Raw genomic sequence first — 9308 nt, forward strand, 5'->3', positions numbered from 1 at the left:
TCAAGCTCACAACTAGAAATAAGCAGCATGCACCGTGTTTGGTTGCCTGTAATTCATGCCGGACCAGTCAGGCTCCGTAGATACAAGTGTTGCATGTTTGGTTGCCTCGTTGATACCTCGAGCCTGACCCCATGGATGCAAAAGTGCCCAGCAAGCCTAGCTCACGGGAAACATGGATGAAATCCATATCTCCAGAGCCACGCTCGCGGATGCAGTTTATTAGCAGATTAACAGTGGTATTAGCAGATGATTAGTATAATTTAAGCCATATTATTATCTTTCAAAGTAAACTAGTAAAGATATACAATGGATGAGCTCTTTTACGGTGGTTGATGGTACTTCTTGGTGTCCTCTTGGTTCCTAGTGAAGTTATTAGCTCGAAGTAATTTTATGCGTCGAAGGTTAGTATGGTAATTGTCGCCCCCTCCCTCCCCCCAAGACAGCTCATGCACCCGAACCCCAGCCCCCACGCCAAAGGTGTACGCGAGGCTGCCCTGCACTCGCCGTAGCCCTAGCCAGCGCTGCCTCGCCCACGCCCTCGCGCGGCACCGCCGCCCTCGCCTGCCGCTACCGTCGCTCAAGAGGCGGCACCGAGCCCGTCGCTCCTCCCTCCTCCCCGACGTCTCCGCCTGACCCGAGCGGCCCATGCAGAGAGTTCCCACTACCAACATCCTCTCCTCGCTGTTCATCGGCCTCGTCCTCGTCCTCCTGCACGCCACACTGCACAAGGCCGAGGACAACGCCGCCGCCGAGGTCGACCGCTGGTACGCACCGGTGTCACAGCAGCGGTCGCACTAGGTGTGAGATCCTCCCTCTCCCTGATTGTCACGGTACTGCTAGTGCTTCCTAATGTCTGATTTGTTACTGTGTTCCTGTCAGTTGTCATGCTGTTGCACGAGCACAAATGTTTACATATACTGCTTTGCTATGAATGATTTGGTCTTAGCGTCGCTTCTCCGCTCTTTCCATGAATTAGTTGTCTAGCTCCAATTCATACATGTATGTGACTCATGTGCAATTGCACTGATTTTAAGATCAATAATTTATAATTGTGCTGATTTTAATCAGTTCTTTGAAGGAGAAAATCCCATGGTCTAACAGATCGCCTGTCCATCAAGGCTTTCCTATGCTATATCGTCAGTCGCTATGGTTCCTTCGCCCATTGTAGTCTATGAATTCCCCAAAGTGATGATTGATAAGTAGCTCCCTTTCGAACATAGATTGAGACGTCTTCTATTACTCTGAAACCATATCAGAATGGAGCTTAATTATTTTTACAAGAAAATAGTTGACACAGTGCATTCTTCGAAGTCTTTCTTTGCATATATTAAATTATGTGAAGATCTTTTAAGAAGTACCAAATCAGTTAGAACTGTTCTGGATTTATCAACCTGCTTATCCTTCCTTTTTACTTTCTTTGAGCTCACCACTCCACTGTTTTAGCCTTGTTGATGAGTAATTTTGGGTGGGTTTTGATCTGTTCCTGGTACTCCATTGGCTAATACTAGTAATACTACCCAGGAACTTTTCCAAGTTATCAAACCACCAGTTAGGTTTGGGTCATTTTGGTTTGAGCTGTTGCCTCGTTTCTATCGAGGTTGAGAGTGCCATTTTCGATTCTCGGAGTGTTTCGTGTTTGTGAGTGTTTTTTTGTTGTGGTGAGTGTTCCACTGTGTTCGTCAATCATCACCGAGAACATCCATGTGAGTTTTCGCATTTTGGGGGTTCATTTGGGACAGCGGCCATTTCGAGAGAAATTTCAATTAGCTCCCATTCACACCCCCTCCCCCTCTCTAGTCGCCTGTTCGGTCCTTCAATTGGTATCAGAGCGGGTTAAGGATCAATCCATCTTCAGTGTTATATGGTTGTATGAGGCCCAACCTCCTTTGATGGTTACTTATTTGAAATAGATAGACAATTTAGCCAACAAAACAAAGCTACAAATTTGAATGATTGCTAGTTACCCACCTTAAAGCAAGGAGATCATGTCCATCCTTCAAAAACAAGCCCCTCCAAGAGCATTTTGGTAAAAAAATGGTCGTACCAAACAAGCCCCTCCAAGAGCATTTTGGTAAAAAATGGTCGTACCAATAAGAGAGAGGGGTGGGAAAATATGCCTCCTTGGATGGTTGTGCTCGGGATGGGAGGGAGGAGGAAGAAGGGGGCTAGGGCTTTATACTATAGTTACGACATTGCCAGATCAACCCACAAGCTAACAGTGATATCGTGTTACTACTGCTAGGTCAAGGCATGACCCGACTTTGGCATATCACTACTGGGTTTGTGGATGTCGTTCCACTACCTCGACCTGGTGTCCTGGTTGTCCAAATAATAGACCATCGTGTCTCATTCCAGTGCAGAGGCATAGTACAGCGTTGTTGCTGCTCATGCTGTCGTCGAGTATTGCTGGCTTCATCAACTTCTTTAGGAGATCCATGTCTTGATTGCTATTGCGATCGTTGTCTATTGTGACAATGCCAGCAATGTCTACATAACTGCCAACCTGTGGTTCGTCATCATTGTACAAAGTACATCGAGATTGACATCCACTCTGTTCGCTAGAAGGTAGCTTTGGGTCAAGTGCACGTGCTCCATGTCCTCTCATTTCACCACTTCACGAATATTATGACCAAAGGCTTATTGGTATAGTTGTTTGGAGTTTAGGTCGAGTCTTTGCGACCGCGACTCCCAATTTGACTGTAAACGTGTGTAAGAGATATGTAAGTGTGTTGTGCACATGTTGTGTAACGTAAGTCGTCTTTGCCTATATATATGAAAAGTCACCCAATCCCAAAGAGTGTGTGGTGTTGTTTGCCAATTTCTCTTCACAGTAGACAGCCCCAATAAGTAAAGGGTGTAAAAGTTAATTGGCATGAAAATGAGACAAATTAACTGAAGAGTTCATATAGGATTCTTCCAACTTGCCCTCGGATCCTCTTAGAAACTTGGAGTGGCTCACACGGCATAAAAGCTGCACAATGAGCCACTGCAGGAGAAGGAATGGTGCGGACAACAAAGACACGACATCCTTGCCTTGCGCTTTAGTGCCTAATTAAATCTTTAACCTTTACCTTTACAAAAAAGACCCTGCAGTGACTAGAGCTAGCTGCAAGCAAAGAACAATTCTGAGGACCACAGACAGACAAAGAAAACGCACTGCTAGTAGTACTATACTGGACTCACATGCACATACATTTGCCAAAAACCAAAGTTTATCTCTGTGCCACCGGGCGCTTATTTGTTTCGATCTAACTTGTAGCTGCATACATTTTCTCTGAGACATCTCCATGTCTCCTCTTCATTGGTGGACTTGTTTATTCAGCTTCTCTCGTATCCTACTTGTGACAATTGAACTGAACAGAGGTATGCAACATAAATGCTCCATTCCATCAGTGCAGATACAAGTCCTTTTCGATGTCTGCTCCCCTGTGTGAACGCACGGCAGGGGGCAGACGTCGAAAAGAGCTCCCTGCCACTGCACTGTAGCCGCTGCAGGGGTAGACGCCGAAAGGCTCATCTGCCGCATTGTAGTCACAGCAGGGGCAGGTGTCAAAGTCAGCCCTGCTGTCACATCTAGTCACTGTAGGATTAGATGGATAGAGTTGTATATATAGCTTTCCACAGCAACTCAGTAAAGAGAGTGAGTTCAGTTTTGCCACCTCCTCTATAGAGTTTTGGCCAACGCTGGTGCCTGTGCTGTGTGTGTTGTTCTCTGTTCTCCCTCCCTTTTTTCTACCTCTAGCCATAGTGTGTGGTCGGAAAAGCCGGTGAGTGGTCGGCTCACCCGTGCCGAAGATCCAGGGGCCAACAAGTGGTATCAAAGCCGTACAAGTGCCATCGCCGGACTAACCACTGGCGATGACGGACGGTTTGGAGATGGGCGACAGCAGCGGCACTGCCGTGGCTGCCCAGACATGACAGGAGGTCGTTGTGCGCACGGTGCGGGAGGTCAGCGGCACCAGTTTGCCGACGCTGACTCGCACCAACTATGGCGAGTGGTCGGTGACCATAAAGGTCAAGCTCAGAGCCCGATGGCTCTAGAATGCTGTTGACAATGGCACCGACAACGAAGAAGACGACATGTCAGCGTTGGAGGCTATTCTCGCTCCTGTGCCATCGGAGTATAGGGAGCTGTTGGGGGCGAAGAACTCTGCTAAGGAGGCGTGGGAGGGCATTGCAGCGATGCGCGTCGGTTCCAACCGTGCAAAGAAGTTAACGGCCCAGCTGTTGAAGTAGGAGTACGCCAACCTTAATTTCAAGGATGGTGAATCGGTGGAGGACTTCTCCCTCCACCTGTAGACACTCATCAGCAAGCTGAGGACCCACGGCGTCACCATCAACGAAGAAGAGGCGGACTCTAAATACCACTCCATACCGACAAAGTATATCCAGATTGCTCTCTCCATAGAGACGATGTTGGATCTGATCCACCCTCACCATTGAGGATGTGACTGGTCAGTTGCGGGCAGTGGACGAGCACCTAGAGCAGGCGACAGCAATGACGGACAGTGGCAAGCTACTGCTGACAGAGGAGGAGTGGACTGCTCGGAGGAACTCCGAGAAGTCCTCCTCCAGCCAGCGGTGGCTGATGGCAAGCGCCGTGGCAAGGCTTCTTTCGGAGAAGAAGAAGAAGGTCTGACCCCAACGCCTGCAGGCGCTGCGGGAAGACAGGCCATTGGGCAAAGGAGTGTCCAAATCGCAAGTAGAAGAAGAAGGTTGAGGCTCATCTGGCGTAAGCTGATGATGATGATGAGGCCACTGTTCTAATACCGACGTTCTGTGCAGTGCACGACGTTGAGGCCAAGGAGAAGGGAGATGTGATGGCGACGTTCTGTCCACCTTGATGAACCGCGCGCCCAAGTCCACCTTGGACATGTGGGTGGCGGACAGGAGCAGCGGTGGTACCTGGACTCCGGCGCCAGCAACCACATGACGGGCTCCAACGAAGCCTTCTGCGAGCTGGACGACGACATGACTGGCACGGTGAAGTTCGGTGATGGCTCAAGGGTGGCGATCCGAGGGCGCGTCACCATCATCTTCAGGTGCCAGAACGGCGCGCACCGCGCGCTAACGGATGTATATTACATCCCACAGCTGCGTTCAAGCATCATCAGCATTGGCCAGCTGGATGAGCGCGGATGTGAGGTACTGATCGAGAGAGGGATCCTGAGGATTCGAGATCGGGAGCGACGTCTTCTCGCGAAGGTAAAACACTCACGTAATCAATTGTACCTGCTCGACTTGAAGGTGGAGCAGCCAGTGTGCCTGGCAGCACGGCACACCGAGGAGCCATGGCTGTGGCATGCCCGGTTCGGCCATCTCGGCTTCGACGCACTTAGTCGGCTGGAGAAGATGGTCCGAGGGCTGCCCCACATCAAGCACGGAGGCGAGCTATGTGACAGCTGCCTGGACGGGAAGCAGAGGAGGCTGTCGTTCCCAAAGGCGGCCAAGTATCGCACGGTGGACGCTCTCGAGCTCATCCATGGCGATCTCTGTGGGCCAATCATGCCAGCCACAAACGGTGGTCGGTGGTACTTCCTCCTGCTCATGGATGATTGCAGTCGCTATATGTGGCTGCAACTCCCGACGAGCAAGGACGAGGCGGTGGCGGCGATCAAGAAGTTCAAGGCGCGCACGGAGGCAAAGAGCGGCAAGAAGTTGCGCGTGCTGAGGACTGATCGCAGCGGCGAATTCACTTCGGAGGAGTTCGCTGCGTACTGCGCGGATCAGGGTGTGGTGCGACACCACACCGCACCGTGCTCGCCACAGCAGAATGGTGTGGTGGAGCGACAGAACCAGACGGTGGTTGGCATGGCTCGATCCATGATGAAAGCCAAGAGGACGCCAGCAAGGTTCTAGGGTGAGGCGGTCACCACGGCGGTGTCATCCTCAGTCGTGCGCCCACCAAGGCCCTAAAGGGCAAGACGTCATTCGAAGCTTGGTATGGGCACAAGCCGAGCGTGTCCTTCCTCCGGACATTCGGCTGCATCGGCCACGTTAGGAAGATGAAGCCGGTTCTCACTAAGCTGGAGGACAGGAGCACACCGATGGTGCTCCTAGGCTATGCGGAAGGTACCAAGGCGTACCGGCTCTACGACCCATGCGGAGGCAAGGTGCTTGTCTCGCGCAACATCGTGTTCGACGAGAAGGTGGCCTAGGACTGGGACAGTCTGGGCATGGGGGAAGCTGGCGGCTTCACCAGCACCTTCGTCGTCGAGCACTTGGTCATCCACGGTGGTGGAGACGCTGGAGAGGAAGTGTCAACCACTCCAGCAACGGAGCTGAGCACTCCTGGGTCAGTGCCGAGCACTCCAGGAAGGGTGCCGAGCACTCCAAGAGTGGTGCCAAGCGGTCCTACAGTAGTGCCGACCACTCCAGGACAGGTGCCAAACACTCCCGTAGCGGAGCCGAGAGGTCTTTCAGTGGTGCCAACCACTCCAAGACTGGTGCTGAGCACTCCTGCAGTGGTGCCAACCACTCTAGGAGTGGTGACGAGCAGTCCAGGAGTAGTGACGAGCAGTCTAGGAGTAGTGCTAAGCACTGCAGCTGGGGTGCCGAGCACTCTAGGTGCTGTGCCGACCACTCCGGCGGAACAGGGGACTCCATCAACGCTGATCGAGTTCACCTCACTTCCAAGCGACATCACAGAGTTCTTGGATGCCTTCCATGACGGTGATGAGGTGCGGTTCTGTAGGTTGGACGACATCATCGGCAGCACAGGGTCCTAAGGCCTGGTGGGTCGGCTGCTCAATGACCCAGAGCTGCTTCTCGTCAGTGTAGAGGAACCACCCACGTTCGCACTGGTCGAGTGTGATTCAAATTGGTGATGGGCAATGCTGGAGGAGATGAAGGCAATTGAGGAAAACGAGACTTGGGAGCTCGTCGATCCACATTCAGGATGTCGTCCGATCGGCCTAAAGTGGGTGTACAAGGTCAAGCGGGATGAACACGGTGCCATTGTCAAGCACAAGGCGCGCCTCGTCGCCCGAGGCTTTGTCTAGCGCAAGGGCATCAACTTCGAGGAAGTCCTTGCACCGGTAGCAAGCATGGAGTCTGTCCAACTGCTTCTGGCTTTGGTATATAGACCCTCAAGCTATAGCACAAACAAATTTTAATTACCCTAAACAGTGAAAACTGGATGCCAAAGAGCCAGCTGCTAGCAAGGCTCTTCGGGAGAAAGAGCACATTCGTACAACGAAACTAAGGGAAGAGTCTCTTAACGTTGCGGCATACATTGCCCTGGCTTTCAAAATTCTCCAACAGCACTCTACTATATGGCTACCATACAACTTCGAGTAAGTTCAACTCTATACTTAAAGCTTTGTTCGATATATTTTATTCGATGCAAAAGAGCTTATCTAGTTCTATGATTAAATCCATGTAGCAACCACTGGATTTGTATAGGCGTCGATGTCGGGAGGAGCATGACATGGGTCTTTGATTCAATAGATAGGGACCCGGTGACATACAAAGACTTCATATCGATTCTCAAGACGTATACATATCAACAATCCTCATTAGCTTATATGTTTGTATACATAGTTGTAAAGTTCACTTTTGGATACTAACAAGTTGTATTTGCTAAAATAATTCGAACAGGGCATTTAGGTTCTATGTCACTAAACATCACGGAAGGCATGATCCAACAAGGAAGGAAAAGCTGGCTATAAAAATACTATGTGCGGTAAGTGTAACTTACTTCTTGAGTACTCCATTACATGGCTGTCAAAAGCATTACTTAACATTTTCATATGCAAAACACACAGTGCCCCAAGTAGAAGCCTAGGAAGTGTACATTGTGGATACTATATATGTTCTATGATGAGTAACACCGGTGCCTACAGGTGACACCCCTTAAGGGTAAGTTTGAACCTCTTCACCCATAGTATAAAAACTTCATACATGGTATAAAATACTAAACCGAAACTTGTTCTCTTGTAGTGGAAAGAAGAGAAATAAATGAAAAAGAGCCACACAAGGATGACCAACTCTTAGAGCTCGTCGGTGACCTTTGCAACTTCATATTGGACCAGATTGTATACGTCAAAGGCACCTACCATGACCGAGAGTCTGACTTAGGTAGAAATCCTCAGTACCAACACCTTCGTGAGACTGAAAGGCTAGCTCTAGGACGTTGATAATAATATGTATGGAATTTGACATTGGTTTTACCTTGTGAATTATGTCTATTTAATGATGGATTGTATATATTCTTATGAATTGAACTTGTAATTGTAGTTTATATAATACTCTTGTGCTTGTAGTTTATATAATACTCTTGAGCGAACGCGGTTCAGAACGTTGGTCGTGGGGCGTTCGGCGGGATTATCTCGCTTTCTCGCTCATGTTGGTCGCGGAGCATTCGGCAACGTAAACGCTGGATGGAATACGCGGAAACAAACAATGTTCTGGTCGAATTTGAATTGTAAATTTGAATTTTTTTTGGCGGAAAAACGTACTGTAGGGGCGGTTTTAGACTAAACCGCCCCTACAAACAAGTATTATAGGAGCGGCTGATACTATAACAGCCCCTACAAATCGATTTGTAGGGGCGGCCTAGGACCGCCCCTACAAATGCATGATTTGTAGAGACGGTTTGGTAGGGGCGGCTGACCAAACCGCCCCTAAAAAGCGTTTATGTAGTAGTGTAAGTAACTAATGTTTTAATCTTTATAAGATCCTTCTCTAACTAGCTAGCTATCTAGTACAAGCAAAGTAACATTGTGGTGATGATCACAATATCACATATGGACACCCAAAAGTAGAAAACGTGGATGGATGCACACTTGCCCAGAACCAAATAAGTTTATCTCCGTTCCTCCGGCCCCTCCCTCCGATCCCTTTGCTTCCATCTAGCTACTACATTCTCTAGGCTCTCGCTCTCTCACCTATTATTGGGAGTCTCGCTAATAAAGCATAAAAGTTGCTCAATTAGGTAGTGCAGGATAATCAAATCAGGCCGCAGGCGATAATTAAAGGGCAGACAGCTCTGTGCTTTGCCACTTAATTAGGTAACTAATCTTTACCTTTAGAAGATCCTTCGTTCTTTGACTAGCTAGGTAGCTAGCTAGTACTCCCTCCATTCCAAATTTTAAGTCGCTTTGACTTTTTCGGTTCATCTATTTTGCTATACCTAGGCATATGGATGAACCGAAAAAGTCAAAATGACTTATAATTTGGAACGGATGGAGTACCAGCAAAGGACTATTGTGGTGTGATGAACACATACATATGGACGCAAAAAAGTAGCAAACCTGGATGCACCACTTGCCCAAAACCAAATAAGTTTGTCTCCGCGGCATTGTGCC

The sequence above is a fragment of the Miscanthus floridulus genome, chromosome 10 (assembly GCF_019320115.1).
Source record: "Miscanthus floridulus cultivar M001 chromosome 10, ASM1932011v1, whole genome shotgun sequence".
Classification (NCBI taxonomy): Eukaryota; Viridiplantae; Streptophyta; class Magnoliopsida; order Poales; family Poaceae; genus Miscanthus; species Miscanthus floridulus.